Raw genomic sequence first — 17,056 nt, 5'->3', positions numbered from 1 at the left:
CCGCTCCTCCCCGGCTGCACGGGGCGGGGGCAATCCCACCCCCCAGCCGGGAATGGTCCGGGGCGGTGAGGGAGCAGCTCAGCCTCCGTCCCCGCAGGGAAGCCTGGCAGGCCCCAAAGGCCAGGAGCCGGGGTGCGGAGGGCTGCTGCAGTCCCAGCCCCTGTTCGGCCTCCAGGTCCCTGGGCCACGAGGGAGTCTCCCCAGAGACATTCAGCGAAAACCTTGTAGAAGCACCAACTGCGGGCAGGGGCTCCTGCTTCATCTGCCCCAGGAACGTTTGCCCTCGGCCCTAGCCAGGGTGGCTGTCACAGAGGACAGTCCAGGTGTCCTCTGTCCACTGTTGATACGAAACCGGACGCCTTTATGTCCTCTATATTTTTTTCTTTTGAAGAGAAAAATAGAGGACATGAAGGTGTTAGGTTTCATATCAATAGCAGTAAACAGAGTAGCAGAAAACCAGACTGTCCTCTATGATGCCCACCCTACCCCTTGCTCAGAAATGTTGAGACGTGATAAAGCTGCTCCAGCCATCCTGGAGCCTAGCCTTAGATGTCCTTCACATCTCCTTTTTTCCCTGAGCTTTGCCTGTCCCGTGGGAACATGGGCAAGATTTGTCCTCATTCTCACTCAGCAGCTTTTGAAGCTTTTTCTCCTGCTCTGCTGGGTTCTGCTCTTTACCATCCCACTCCCGTCCTTTACATTGTTGCTCACAGATGTCTCCCACAAGGACCGCTTCTGCCTGTAATAATCAACCTCAGAGCATCAGTATGATGAATGCTGCCACTGTTGCCCAGCAGGGCTTGCAATGCTTCTGTGGTGATTCTTGTCACAATCCTTTAAAATGCAGCAAATTATGTTTTTTAAATGGATCCTTTGTATCATTATCTCACCAAGGACCCCCCAGACATGGATCAAGACTCCATTGTGCTACAGCCTCTACAAGCACAGAACAAAAAAACAGTCCCAACCGGAAGAGTTTGCAAGCTATGTATAAAGCCAGGGAAAAGGGATAGAAATAGCAGCACTAGATACAATGAGAAATGACGGGACAGCATGTTGGGCAGTGGACTCAGCATGACAGCAGCCAAACACCCTGCTGGGTTAATGTTAGTGAAGGAGAGTCTCCATATACAGGAGATGATTTTCCAAAGCAGGATTGCTTTGGAAGCAAGGGACTGAGGAGACCGAGTCCCTCTGAAACTTAAAAATCCCACCCATTAGACCCAGTGTCAAAAAAGATGAAACAATCTGTAAAACTCAGCAACACTGTAAAGTCAAACAGAAAGAACATATATGCAGGAGACATGAAGGTAAATACAAATGCTAATACCAAAACAAGGAAGTCAGATTCATAAGAACATAAGAAATGCCATGCGAGTCAAACCAGAGGTCAGTCCGTCTAGCACAGTAGCAGAGAATGAAGCTCTTGGTCTTTACCTTCAAGTAAAATGACTACCTGAAGGAGGTGGTGTTGAAGTGATGTAGCTGTGATGGTCTAGGAATTATGCTAGAGGCAAAGAATTGTGTGGGTAATAATTTTTATTGGACCCAGTGCATGGTTGGCATACAATTATTTTGAGAGAAAGGACTGAGGGAAGAAACTACTTCAGAGATCTCTGGAACATGAAGTAGTTCCAGTTACTGTAGTTGCCATAGTGTAATGCTCTGGATGGACTAATTAGCTTGCTAAGTGCAGAGCTTGGGCCCAGAGCCATGTGAATGCAGAAATACCACTTAAACCCACTTGAGAAATAGCCTGAGCCTGTCAGCAGACCTGATGAGCATAGATTCAACTAATGCTAAGAGACAACACTAATTAACTGGTCAAGGTGTAGGGCCATGTAAACATTACAAAACTGCCCGCCCAGCAAGATAGCCAGTAGCCACCCTTCTGCAGAACCAGGCAGCATCATATTTCACCCTCTCAGCAGTTTGGGGGGTGGGGGGGTTATTTTTTACCAAATTTAGGAAGAATCCATTTTGGAGCATTCTTGTATTCAGAACTACCCTGGAATACCAAGAGTCTTCAGGACGGCAGATTAGATATGTACCTTATAAACTAACTGAGTAAGATATCTAGAGAGAGCACAAGTTTTTATGAACTGAGTTCACTTCATCAGATGCTGTGAAACGGCTATCTTCACAGTTACCTAGGCCAAGCATATCTAAAAAAATCACCTAAAGCTGTGAAATTAAGGTGATTAACTGCTTTTCTCCTCACTGACTGACACAGATCTCAATCTAAAGCTCATCAGTGCAAGAGACAGGACTTTGTCGGGGGCAATCAGGACTTAATGAACTCCCATAGGCATTAAAGACCAATACAAACATTACCAAATCCAGCTCCATTGGCAAGGCATGCTCCTTTGAATTTGCCTGCCCTCATGTAAACATACAGTAACCCTACTGTACATTTAGGAAAAACAAGCAAACAAAACAATACTTGTCTCCTCCAAGGAGACAATGAAAGCATGAACCACAGGTAACAGTTGTTAGCATTGCCTAATACACAGCTGGAGGATGTACAGACAGTATGTAATTAGGGCTGTGTAGGCTCCTACGCAAAATAAAATATTTAGAGAGCAGGACCGGGTGGTACCTTAGGTAACTTTTACATGTATTGGGGGGGGGGCAGCAGGGGCAAGCTTTAATTAGAGCAGTTCCAAGAGCTGCTCTAATGAAAGCAATGGCAGCAGGGCCACTCAGACTCAAGTTTGTTCAATGGGCTTTAGCTCAAATGCCCTGCCATCATTTTTAAGTGCAGGGATGCTGATACATGATGCAGGGATCCTGATTTTCTGTGATTAAAAAATCACACATTCTCTTATAGAAAATTGCAAATTCTCTGATAAAAATCCCCAATCTGTGGTTAAAATTAAATGCCCCCCACAGCCCTGCTGGTGTCCCTCACTTCCCCTCAAAAGCCCAGCTAGTGCCCCTTGCCCCCATCCACGGGCCTGTGCCCCCAGATCTGTGTGGGGGGTGGGGGCAAGTCAGATGTGCACTGCCTCTGGGCATGCAGAGGAAGTGTGGCCAGGGCAACACAGAGCTTGCAGCAGCAGGCAGCTTTTGTGTATGGTTCTGCTGTGCCCTGCTGCACCAGTCGCACACACTAAGCTCTGGAGAGTATAGGGAAGGGCAGTAGGGCATGGAGCACAGCGTTTGCAGCTGGCTGGGCACTCTGGCAGGGAGGGGGTTTGCAGCCTGCCTGTTCCTGGCCAGAGTGCTTGGCCAGCTGTAAACTCTGCCACTCCCAGCTGGCTGCAAACCCCCTGTCCTGGCCTGAGTGCCCAGCCAGGAAGTGCCCGAGCTGGATGGAGGCTGAGGGAGCAGTGAGGTTTGCAGCCAGTTGGGAGTGACGGGGGTTTCCAGCTAGCCAAGCACTTCAGCTGGGAGCGGGGAGGCTGCAAACCCCCTCCCAACCAGAGTGCCTGGTTGGCTGCAAATCTCTCTGCTCCCTCAGCCTCTAGCCAGCTTCCCCCCCAGCCCTGCCCCACAACCCCCAAGCCCCACTTACCTCCAGCAAGAAGAGTGAGCCTGAACCAGCTTCCAGTAAGTGTGAGTGTCAGGCCCTGCCCTTCCCCCCTCCCTTCCCCTCCTGGCAGGGTTGAGGGTTTCCCCACTGCTTTTGCAAACAGCTCTTGTAGGCTGGAACTCTGCCAGCCTGCCGAGCTCTTTGCCAAAGGGGGAAATCCATAGGTTTCTCTTCTAAAAAGAAAAATCCATGTTTTCTCTGATAAAAATGGGAAATCCGTGGTTTTCTCTGTTTTTCCATGGGGAACAGAAAACCAGGATGCCTGTACATGACACAGGAGGCTGCTGGAGTGCAGCAATTGCCACGCTCCAGCAGACTCAATTCCAGCTGCAATCCCAGCTTGTCAGAACAGCTTGCATGCTCATGTATAGGAGCCTTTAGAAACTAACTGGTTCAGGGAGGCATAAGTTTTCATAGGTAACGAAGTGAATCTCTGAGGTGCTAGCCCTCCCTCATTTCAGACTAACCCAGCTAATTTACCTCTCTACATTAAAATGGAATACTTTTGTTCTGGAAGCATCATTGATCTACAATATATATTTAATAAGTTACCCTCCCTCCCCTCAAATAAACCGTAACTTTAAATGCCCAGATGGAAAATACGTAGGTGAGACCAAACAACAACTGCACTCCAGAATGAATGCACGCTGGAAATCTATGAAAGCCAGGAATACCCAATTACCTGTGGGGGCACATTTCTTACAAGAAAACCACTCTCTCTCCAACCTTTAAGTCCTGATCCTCAAAGCAAACTTACAAAACACTTCCCAGAGGAGAACCTAAGAACTCTACTTGATCAACCTCCTGGATACTAAAAATCATGGACTAAATATAGACATTGGATTTATGACACACTATAACCTGCCTGACAGCTGACTTCCCAGGTACTTCTCCACTATTCATCCACCTTCTCTCCCCCCACCCAGCCTGTCTCTCACCCATTCACTCCTCAATCTACATTTTCACTGACTCCTATCTTGTATGCATACCAGACCAGCCTCTGGCTTCTTTACTTTTCATTCCATCCAGGAAGAGCACACACCACCTACTGAAACTTCCTTAGCCTGACAAAGGGTTTTTGAACCCAAAAGCTTACTTAAAAATAGTTCTCCAACTATTTAATTGATCTAATAAAATATATCAGATTTACCCAAAGAACCTTGCTTGCGAAGTCAAACATTCAGGTTAAGAAACACCAGAGTGAAGGCAGCCTGTGAAACCTTAATGACTGTACACCTGTAAATGACTATGCTAGTTGCAAGGCAGTGGTGAAGAATCAGAACCTCCCTTATTAGTAGTATGGGGAACAAGCAGGAGAAACTTACCCTCCTGCTAGCTGACACCAACGCAGACATAGTGGGGCTCACAGAAACGTGGACCAAGGGGAAGAGCTAGACCAGGAATTCTTAAGTCAGCTCAGGTAGGTTTCTAGCTAAAATACAGGACCTCCATCTAACCCAGGAGGTGCACAGCCCTACCAGGGGAGATGCTTTGTTGGACCTGGTGCTGGCCACAGGAGACAACCTGGTGAGGGGGCTGTGGGAGCTCGACCACCTGGGTGACAGTGATCATCGTCTGCTGGAATTCACCATCCAGCGCAAGGTGGCAAAGGCCTGCAGCAAGGCAGCAGCCCTGGACTTCAGGAGGGCTGACTTCAGTGAGCTAAGGAGAATAGTTGGGGAGGCACTGAGGTCCCGGAGGGGAGGGGAGGGGAGTTAGGAGTCCAAGAAAAGTGGTCCCCTCCAAGCCCAGAGGAAGGTAATCCCAACATGGATCAAAGGGGGCAGGAGGGCGCAAAAGCCCCCATGGCTCACCAAAAGCATCCAGGAATGTCTCCTAGCTAAAATGTCTCCCTTCCACATCTGATGGAAGGGAGGGGCCATCCCTAGGGAGGATTATACTGCAGTTGCTTGGGGATGCAGGGGGCAGTCAGGAAGGCCAAGGCGGAGATGGAACTGGGACTAGCTTCCCGGATCAAGGACAACATAAATGTCCTTTTTTAAATACATAGGGGGTAAAAAGAAGGTACCGGGTAACGTGGGGTGTCCTTAGGATATCTGGTCATCAGAACAGACTTCAAAGCTAACATATTTAACAACTTCTTTGCCTCCATTTTCCTGAGCAGGGACCAGATCAGCCCCCCCACCGTGACGGTCACAGGCCCCAGGGGAGATGGACCCAGGCCTAGGGTCAGTGAGAATCTAGTCAGGGAACTTCTGGAGGGACTGGACTTATTTAAATCAGATGGTCCTGACCATCTCCACCCTCGAGTACTGAGGGAATTAGCTGAGGTGGTTGCGGGACCCCTGGCACAGCTATACAAGCACTCGTGGTGCCCTGGTGAGGTGCTAGTGGACTGGAAAAGTGCCAATGTGGTTCCCATTTTCAAAAAAGGGAGGAAGGAGGACCCAGGAAACTATAGGCCAGTTACTCTCATCTTGATCCTGGGTAATCTTTTTCAGAGAATTATTCTGGCACATGTCCACGAGAGGCCAGCTTAGGGGCAACCAACTTGGGTTCATTAGAGGCAGGTCCTGTCAGACCAACCTGGTGGCCTTCTACGACCAGGTCACAAAATCCTTAGATGCAGGGGTAGCAGTGGACGTAGTCTTTCTGGATTTTAGGAAGGCCTTCAACTCTGTGTCTCACCCCATTCTCATTAAAAAACTGGGAGACTGTGGCATCAACACCTACATAGTCAAATGTGTCACTAACTGGCTAGAGGGCCGCACCCAGAGAGTAGTAGTGGATGGGTCATTTTTGACCTAGAGAGATGTGGGCAGTGAGGTCCCCCAGGCTTGGTCCTCAGGGCTGCAGTGTTCAACATCTTCATCAGTGACTTTTGACGAAGGGGTAAAAAGCACCCTGTTCAAATTTGCTGATGACACTAAGATGTGGGGGGATGTGGGCATGCTAGAAAGAAGGAATAGGCTGCAATCGGACCTAGACAGGTTACAGGGGTGGGCGGATGAGAACAGGATGGGATTCAACACTGACAAGTGCAAGGTGATGCACCTGGGGAGGAAAAACCAGCACCATACCTACAGGCTGGGGAACTCCCTTCTCATCAGTACAGAGGCAGAAAAAGATCTTGGAGTCATTATTGATGCCAAAATGAATATGGGCCGGCAATGTGGGGAAGCGGTTAGGAAGGCCAACCGTACCTTGTCATGCATCCACAGATGCATCTCAAGCAGGTCCAAAGAGGTGCTACTCCCCCTCTTTGCAGCACTGGTCAGGCCACATCTGGAGTACTACGTCCAGTTTTGGGCGCCGCACTTCAGGAGGGACGTGGACAACATGGAGAGGGTCCAGAGGAGGGCCACTCGCATGATCAGGGGGCAGCAGGGCAGGCCCGACGAGGAGAGGCTATGGGACCTGAACCTGTTCAGCCTCCACAACAGAAGGCTGAGGGGGGATCTAGTGTCCATTTACAAACTAGTCAGAGGGGACCAGCAGGCATTGGGGGGAGTCCCTGTTCCCCCGAGCACTACCAGGAGTGGCTAGAAATAAAGGTCACAAGCTGGCAGTGGGTAGATTTAGGCTAGATATCAGGAGGCGCTACTTCAGTGTCAGGGTGGCTTGGATCTGGAACCAACTTCCAAGAGAAGTGGTGCTGGCTCCTACCATAGGGGTCTTTAAGAGGAGGCTAGATGAACACCTTGCCGGGCTCATTTGACCCCAGTACTGCTCAGGTCCCTTCCGACCCTACCAACTATGAAACTGTGAAACTACTAATTGTCAAATCAAAGTCAGATTCCATAATACAATACAGTACTAGTGATCTTATGCACACAACCTGGTATGATGCATTAGATCCTTGTCTCATTTCAATGCACATGACAGACAGATCCCTGGGTATAAATTCGGGTTGTGTACCAAGTGAGATTGTTATCAGTGGGAAGTTGCTGTCTGTCTCATTTGTTGCAGAAATGAAGACTTTAAAATTCTGTAAAGTATCAAGTGTGTAAGCCTGGCTAAATATATGTCTCTTTATGTTCCAATCCATTTACTCCACAGCTGCATACTGGACCTCCTCTCTTCCCACTCCTTGTTATTTGTGACAGCAAGATTTTTTTTCTACCTTGCATTAGTCCATATATCTAAAACTCTTTCCACTGAATAATGCACTGTTTTTTAAAGGTGAATTAGACAAAAAATTTGATCCAAGGCTCAAAGCATTTGTCAGCTACTCATTGAGGCTGTATCCACTTACCTCCATAGGGAAGGAGAGATGAAGTAAAGCGGAAGTGTCAAACTAATCTGGCCGCAGAGGCCAGATAAGGGTCTCTGGACCAGTCTTCCAACCAAATTGGGACGACAGTCTGAAGCTAGCTCACAGGGCTGGTCTGGCAGGGTGCTGCATACAGCATGCATCCCCTTCTGCCCCCCTCAGTGCTTGTAGTACAAGTGCTCAGTCCAGCCTCATACGCCATTTGAGCACACTCCAGCCACACTCTAGGGCTTGTACTGCATGCATTGTGCAGGTTGGACCCAGTGCTACGGTCCTTCACACAGCACAGGGAGTTACTTCAGGGCATGCACTACACATGGTACCCACACCAGACATGGCCTGCTCTGACTCCATTGTGGCCAGATTTGGACCAGCCCCAGAGCTACCAGTCAGGACTGCTCCAACAGAGGTACCACATGCACCACATACCCTGGACCAACCACAGCGGCTGGATGCAGCACCCACAGTGCTGGGTCCATCCCGCACACAGCTTCAGCATCACATGCTGCATGAGACATGTAGGGTCAATCCAAGACCCACAGGCTAAATCATAGGCTTCCATGAGCCAGATACAGCCCACAAGCTGTGTGTTTGACACCCCTGAAGTGAAGGGCTAAACAAAAGGAAGAAAAAAGGAGAGATCCCTATAAAGAAAGAGAATACAGATTAAACAGAAGCAGCAGATGGAAACAAAAGAAAGGAGACAGAAGAACAATGACTGTCCAAAACGTGATTATTTTCTTTGTAAAGAAAGAAGAATATCCATAATATCCGTGCTTATGCTCTTGTACTATTTTACTGTATCCTTGTACTCATATTCTAAGTGTAAATTCTATACTAGTAAATGACCATACAAGTTGCAAGGCACTGGTAAAGAATAAAAACCTCTCTTACTGATCTTCACATCAAAGTTAGATTCCATAGTACTATTGCCCAAAGTATCAGCACAAAGTATCCACTCTCAAATTACAAGTTTAACAGTAGGAATTATTTGTAAACTGAAGCAAAAACATCAGTTTCCTGGTGGGGGTTGATCTATACTTGTTAGTTAATAACATACTAGCTTAATAGGAATGATGGCCTTTGATGAAAATCACAACCACAGAATTGTTTTTCTTCCAAAATAGTCACAAGGTAAAGTAGTTGCTTCTCTTTTTCATGCTATCATCACCATGCTTGAACACTTTTCAGAAACTTCTTTTTCTATCAAGCTGATCAAGATGTCATGATTAAATAATTATTTAAACTATGTTGATAAATTTGGTCTACACAAAAACCAGACTGTTGAAAGTGTTCCTGGTCTTCTGTTTAAAAAGATATCAGAATTCTGCTATTCATAAAAGTTTTCCAGTTGGGACTCACAAAAAGGAACACAGTAAGTTTTCAGATTTGATTACATAAAAATTACAGCTAAGCCTGGCCAAAAAGCAGAATTTCCAGTTTGCAGGAAATTTCAGGTTTTTCAGTTTGGTTTAAGTCCAAGTCAGATCCAAGTCTAAGTCAATATATATATTTTCTAGAAACTGGAAATTCATATAAAGTTTTATTTAGAAAACACTGACATCAGGTGTTTCCTAAATAAAACAACACACCTAAAAACTGCAGCTTCTCAGGAAAGTGATATTGATATTGCTGATATATTTATCACTAGCAATAGTAGAATTGACAAAAATATCACTTTCTCTGACTGACTGTGGGGATATCTGGATCTGTAATGGTAGACCAGCCCTGGTCATCCTAGGATTTTCTGGCTCCAAGTCCTGGTTCCATAAGAGGGAGCCTAGAAGTATATATAGCAGGGGTGTCAAACTTATCCAGCCCTGCAGCACAGTCCGGTAGGGGCAGCCACTGCGTGCAGTGCAGCTGCCACTCTGGCCCACTCTGGGATCCACGCCACATGTAGCATGGGTCTCCATCTGGCTGGAGCAGCTGCTGGATCAGATATGTTAAGGTAAAGGAAAACCAAGTTGCCTAGTCAGTAATTCAGATAAAACGTCTTTATTAAATCCAAAGATTAATAGCAATTGTACAGTTACTTTAAATGAACACTCTAAAATATTATAACAAAAGACTAACCATGCACTAGAGAACAATTTACAATCCTTTTTAATGACTACATCCATGAAGTAATTAGTTACAAATATTTGGTCAGAATACTTACAACTGGGCTATTGAGGGATATTCTAGCTGTCCTGTGCTGGCTGGCTCCAACAAATAAGCTTACACTAGCAAAGAATCCATCTTTTCTGCCTCTCTCTCATCCCCATAGATTTCTCATTAAATCATATTTAAGGGTCTATTGAATTCACAATTTTGTGGATTTCACAGATCCCATGAAATCCAGCATTGCCTGTGAAATCCAGGCAATGCCTATGAAATCCATGGAATCCACTGAGAGCTACAGCAGCCCACTGGGGTGGGGAGTGGGGGTGTTACCACCCACTTGAACAGTTGCTGGCAAGATCTGAGTGTTCTTCCCAGATATACCCTTCATTTGGACTTATTGGATATTAAGTCATTATTTGGCTGTGTGAATGTTTTGGATATGGACTCATTGTGATAACCTTTTGTACCTATTCAATTTTCTTTTTATTTCTGTACATTTGTGAACTTGTGTTACGTCAAGCTGTGAACCCAATCCCTATAATGTCTGAATGCCCACATTAGTTGAACTTAGTATGACTTGAGCCTTGCCTAGAAAGTGTTTCGAAACCCTGTCTAGTCATTAAAGATAACAGTTGTCTCCAAATATATCATTTTGCAAGTAGAGATCATCTGAGCCTATATATGGAAACAGAGCACAAGCAGTCAACCAGGTGGCAACAAAATACTAAGAAATGAACTGTTAACAATGTTGACAGTGGTAACTGGCTAGTTGAAAGGTTAGCTGTGTAGGAGCAAAACCATATATATAATGGATGGTAAATGATAGTGCAATACCTTAAGAGATGAGCCTAGATGTGGCAAAGATTGACAATATCTCCCTACACCCCAGGATTGGTTAATCCACCATTATTCAGTTCTGCTCTGCCTCCTATGCTATTTCATATTGTCCTGAAAGGGCTCTCAAATTGAGCTTAAAATAAGTTTGCAGTGGAGCTCTCAGGGGGGAGCAAACATTTTGGCTGGGTGAATGAGCCCAGAGAGCCTGGGAAGACTGCTACTTCATTTGGGACAGAATTGAGGAGGGGTAGAGCTGAGGAGTGTTGGGGGTCGATCAGAAATGATTTATTCTGCGAGAAGTAAAGCTGCTTCAATAAAAAGTAAATACACCTGAATTCCAGGGCATGGTTATGCTGCAGATATGTTTTTCACTCTGTCTAGTAGGCTTAGCACTCAGGCAAGCTGGTAGGGAATTTTCAACCCTGGGCCTTCATCACTTCCCACACAGGGTTGCTGTGAGGATTAGTCAGTTAAGTTTTATAAAGAGATTTGAAGATTATAAACCATTATGTTGCATAAGTGCTAAGTATGATTATTTAATATTAAGTATTTCAGCCAAGCAGTAAGGACCAACTCCATTCACCATACTCATTAGTCTCATTGATTTCAACGATGCTATTCTCACACACAATGCAAGAATGTAAGTGAAACCAGGCATGTATTTCATTCTATCACAAAGTCAGATTAAATCGAACCATACAAGCTTTGCAAAAAGTTTGACTAAAATATAGCCAATACAATAGCAGAGTTCTTTCAAAACATTTACATGAGACTGAAAATTCACTGTAAGTGAAGACAGTAATCCTACCTTATCCAGAATAGTCCTATTGACTTTTTTTGGAGTAAGTGGCAGCTAGTCTTAATTGGTTTGGTTTGGAATTTATACCAGCTGAAAATCTGAAACAGTGGAAATAAGAAAGAATCTGACTCAGTGTTAGTCTTTTCTTTTATTTGTATTCATTATTGCACCAAACAAATCAATAAAACTTCCAAACAAACATATACACTCAATTGGTGACCTTCTTCTGAATAAAATATTTCCACCTGGTCAGTGTGTCCTACATAGTGATATCCTGGAGGTGTCTGTAAGCTTCGGGGTGGGGGGGTGGGGAAGTGTAGGATATGCGAACTGGAAGTTTGCTAGCATATGTTCATTCTAGATGCAAGTTGCACTTGAGCTAAAGCAAAGAAAGTCTTCTAGCTTTCAAAACTGCATGATCATAAATATTGATTTCAAAACTTATAAATACCCTGTCTAGGGAACATAAGTATCTGCTTCTGACAGATTAATGTTTAGTGTTTTTTGGCCTATTGTTCTTGCATTATAATAAAGACAAATTATGTAAAACTATAAAGAAGACTGACAGTATCTTCAAATAGTCCTACATGAGAACTAGCAAATATAGCTACATCTGTATGCGCTGAAGTAATGTCTTAACATTGTAGCTTTTACTGCCCTTGGAATTTATTAGTTTCTTATTTTAAAAAGGTACGTTTTGTTTAAATATTTGAATGGTTATCAGACAGAAGGATTGATTACATTTACCTAAGTGCATCAATTTATATAAGAATAATGAGAAATTAATCAACATTAATGTCTTTATTACTGTCGCTTTCATACCACACAGAATTTCTACTTCCAGTTTAGATCCTACAATTTGCTGCACATTGTCAAAGGAGTCTGTGTATATGCAATGAACTGCAAGATCAAAGCCTTTTTTTACAGCAGGGACAGCTCTGTGCAATGCCATGTACTCTTCAAGTAAAAGAATAATGATCTGTTTTATTGAGTGTTAAGGATAGGGACAAATTATTTTCCCCTTGTCTAGGGTATTTATATACTGTAATGTCTGTTCTAGATACCTAATATAGTTTCTTAAGTGTCCTTGCTTAATTAAATCTAAACAATTTCATTGAAAATACAGTATCTTCAACTTCTCTTGAAGTAAATGGGAGTTGAGGGTTCATAGGTTCCTTTAAAATAAGATTCATAGTCACAATTAAGTTTTACTTTTATTAGTTTACCAAAAAGTTGAGAAATGGCTAGTGGATCAGCTGTTTTATTTTGAGTGAAAAAAGTGATCATATATATGATCATCATCCACCATTCAATCTCCTTATTACTTTGATAAAGCTATGTGCATACGAGTAAAATGTTTGAGGCAGTGCTATCAGAATGAGATGGCTGATGGGCAAGTGAACCAGCACACGTACGTTTATTCATATTACCCTTTCCTCTTTTTGTTTGTGGGGGGGAGTCAGATAATTTCTAGAACATTATAAAGGCTATACTAACATTGGCAATTATTCTACTAATATTCAGATCATATAATGTAAAACACAAATAATTACAGATCAATCAATAGCAGCCATTAACAATATTTAATAAAATTGAATATATTCCTTCCTAATGACTCAAAACTGAGAGGATTTATGTTTTCTGTTATAACCGAGTGAATAATTACTTCAATGAATATTTGACATTTGGTATAGTCTGTAAGACAAAAATGTTATATGTGTACATTTATGTAACGCATACATCAAAAATTATGTTTGTCTTCTCTTCCTGAAATGTTTTCTTCTACTTTTAGAAAAATCTTTTCTCTCTTTGTTTTTACAAAACAGCAAAACCTCTTTAAATTGGAAAACTTAAGCACTTTCTCCTTAGGATTTCAAATTTAAACACAAAGAAAAAATGTAATACTGTGAGTCTTTCTCCAGCCCACACAAATCCTTAGAACTGTGTTTAAAGTGTTTAAAGAAACTTTCTTCTTGGTAGCACTTAAACATTTTAGTTTATTAGTTTTCTTATTCCAGGAACTTTACAAGGATGATACTGGCAGACTAATTCCTACAAGGACACATCAAAAGGTTTGCCATCATACTAACTGTTTTAAATTAAAATACTTCACTGACAAAATAAGGCAGAGGGCCAATTTCTGCCCTCTGATTAGTATTATGTATTTTATATGTGTTTAGCATTTAAGAGTCTATCAGCAGATTCTTTTCTTAAGTGGCAATTTGCCAGTATTCTACCATCATATAATAATGAGACTTAGATGTCCCTCCACTGCTCTTTTGTGAAAAAAATGCCAAGACATTGATGTCACTTGAATAAAGGAGGATTTCTCTCAGTATGCCTGTATTCTTCCTATGCTTCTCTCGGTAACAGGAAGATGTGTATCAAATTTCAGGGTACATTTTGTTACTCGTCCTCATACTAAGTAACATTATTTTCAAAATCTTAAGGAGCACAAATTACTGCCTTGTCTGTCCTCAAACAATTTCAATGACAGCCTATATGCCTATTGAAATTCTGGGCCTCAATTTTTAAACAACCTCTAGAATGCAAATACCAACATCAGGTGAAACTTTAATGTTCCCTGAAGGATCTGGGGTCCTCAATGAACCAAGGCATGACAATAATACGAAAGGCTTTTTTTACCACCTCTGAAAGATTGACATAATTGTAACAGTGAATTCAGTGTTATTAAGGATTCTGACTGAAAGCTATGCTCCTGAAAACAACATAACAGACATACAACCATAATATAAATTTAAACAAAAATAACAGAAATGCAAATATAATAATAAAATAAGGCCAACCATTGCAAAAAAAAAAAATTATTCCTGTTCCAAGAAGTAACATAATCAAGTAAAAATGTAGTGATAAATCAGATCATGAATCTATAAAAGTATTGTGCATAGGTCCACAATTAACACAGTAAAAAAAAAATTTAGTGATAAAGTTTATCAGTCATATCAACTGTAAAGGATATTTACCTCTGATTGCTTCAGCCTTATAAGCAAAAATTGCAAGAGGTTTTACTAACTATGAATCTGTTTGCTGGAAGAGCCATACTACTTTCTCTCTGTTTGAGAAGTATGTCAAGTTCTTCAGGAACGGTAATAAATACTTTCTCCTTATGTCATTATATAGAGAACATTCTAAAACATAATGAATAGTGTCTTCTAAAACTCCTAGACAGACTGGGCAACATCTTTTAGCCCTCAGAATAGAAAATCTACATCCAGCTCAGACATCTGTGGGCTTCTATTCCATCCTGAGTCTAGTCAAAGAAGTTCGCCATTTATTATTGAGATCCAGCTGTAAATACCTTTTTCCCCTGTATCTAATTTCCAAAAAATATATAGAAGGAACTCTGAAAGATTCAGGAATTGATTCCCCTCGAAAAGACATGACATTTCAGAATTTTGGAGTATGTTAAATTCCTGTATTGTCTTCAATTTGCCTATAAACATCAAACCTACGTAATCTGGACATTGAACACAGTGGTAGATGAGATGCCACTATGCAGTCATTACTATGTATTTTTAGTACTAGTTTATACAAGTACTAAATAAATGCGTAGTAACCTGAATTACTGTGCAGTCGCACTGGAGAATGTCTTTTTTGTGACGCTACTGCCCAGTAGCCTAATACTAGTGCATGGTAGTGTAGTGTCAAGGTTTTTGCCACACAATACTACTGTGCACTCAGCGTCTCAGGTAAATACACCCACTGAGGACCGGTCTAACCTTCTAAAACAAGTGACTCGACACAAAGCCCAGAGTGTAGATAAAGCATAATTCCACTAAATCAGTGGTGTTACACAGGTATAAACTGGGGGTATTTCAGCACATCTACATGCACAATTAATACTATAAAGGCTTATTGCGTAGTAAAATACTGTGCAGTAAGCCTTTTCTGGGAGCAAATCTTCTTCCAACAGGAGCAGCCCAGTACAGAACTGCTCCAATCCTGATCTAGCCCCAGCAGCATCCAGGTGGAGCTCCAGGCTTTCCCTGGGTGTTAGCTTTTGGCCTGGCAGGGAGCACAGAGCCAAGAAACCTCTGCTGGCTGCAGCAGCAGCTGTCTACTGGCCCTGTACACATCAGGAGGGGTCCTGATGTTCACAGGGATAGGAAACAGCTGCTTCTGCAAAGCTCCCCCACCCTGTGCACATGGGAACAAGCCCTGTGCCCAGCAGGGCTTCCCCCCACAGCCCAGAGCTAGCCAGGAACGATCCTGCTTCTGGGGCAGGTCCCAACCAGCTTGAGGCTGCACAAGGATTTTCCCATCCAGTCTGGAGCTGGCTGGGACCTGCCCCAGAAGCAAGACAGTTTCCTACCAGCTCTAGGCTGGGTAGGGAAGCAGGGAGCTCCTGAGTCCTGGAGCTGCTTGACTCCTAGCTCCTGTGGGGAGCTGGAAGCTGAGCAGTGCTGGAACAGGTTGGGAGCAGAGAGCTACACCATCCCAGTGGTACTGGCTTCCAGGTCCTGGGGGGAGCCAGCAGCTGAATAGTGCTAGGACCAGGAGAGTTCCCCATCCCCTGTGGTCCCCTAGTGTAGGGACTGACCAGAAGCAAATTTGTTCACAGCCAGTGTCTACACATGCACTACTATAGTTTACTACCTGTATTTATGGGTAGTAGCTAACTGCACAGTAGACTAATGTACTACACAGTAAATGTGCACACATGTAGATGGTGATGCTTTACTGTGTAGTAGGTTAGTCTACAAAACAATAAAGTATTTCATGTAGACACAGCACTTGAGAACAAACTTAGGTGAGCTATTTTTAGTCATCAAAAGGCCAATTAACACCCACTGAGAAATATGCACCTACAGTGAATTCCACCTTAGGCCCTGTAGTGATTAACCTTCTGCATTCTACTCTAGGAAATGTGGAGGAAATTTATAATGCATTAGAATTGTATATACTCTGTGGAGGTGTCACATTACTGAAGAATTATACTGAAGCATAATGATCAACATTAGAAAGTTATCATCTGCAATTAAATCTACCACTGTATGAGCATTGCAAATAACTGTGTTCATTAGGCCATGGCTAAGTGAACAAAGGTGCCCTGAATCAGGGAACCTTGAGATGAAAGCCTAGATATGCACAAAATAGCTGTTCACAAATGAACTTCCTAATGTACCCCAGGAAGAAATTCCCATAAACCATAACCAGGTTCAAGGGGCTGCATTTACCTTGGTTTAAGGGGTTGCATCATATGGTGGCAACTTTTTTCCTCAAAGTAGCTGAGGTTTTCCAGGTCCTTGATGTGAAAATGGCCTGAATATAAAAGCATCAAGAAAAACCCAAAAGGAAGAAGGTGTAATTCTTGCTATATGATGTGTCACCACACTTCTCTTCGGGTTTCCAGTGACAACCATCATTAGGGTTATTCTTGCCTTCAGGCTAAAGTAGCAGTAGAAGAATACAATGTTCTGCTGTGACCCCACAGCTTGTGAAGGAGGCTTCTGCCCTCTGTTCCTGCCATATATAGTTTCATAGTGTCATAGTTTCTAGGGTCGGAAGGGACCTGAGCAGATCA

General features: G+C 43.3%; 1 long non-coding RNA gene across 1 annotated transcript in view; it reads left to right on the top strand.

Moving 5' to 3' along the window:
- Window positions 1-15,449, top strand: part of LOC109322391 — a 20,026-nt gene extending 4,577 nt beyond the window's left edge. The window contains exons 2-3 of the long non-coding RNA XR_002104376.1: window positions 5,264-5,270; window positions 15,052-15,449. This is a non-coding gene — a long non-coding RNA (uncharacterized LOC109322391). The remainder of the gene's footprint in view (window positions 1-5,263; window positions 5,271-15,051) is intronic.
- Window positions 15,450-17,056: the final 1,607 nt, after the last annotated feature.

Source organism: Crocodylus porosus, unplaced genomic scaffold (assembly GCF_001723895.1).
Source record: "Crocodylus porosus isolate Cpor-Errol unplaced genomic scaffold, CroPor_comp1, whole genome shotgun sequence".
NCBI classification, from domain to species: domain Eukaryota; kingdom Metazoa; phylum Chordata; order Crocodylia; family Crocodylidae; genus Crocodylus; species Crocodylus porosus.
Note: the sequence above shows the minus strand (reverse complement) of the source record. Positions and strands in the feature narration are given on the sequence as shown.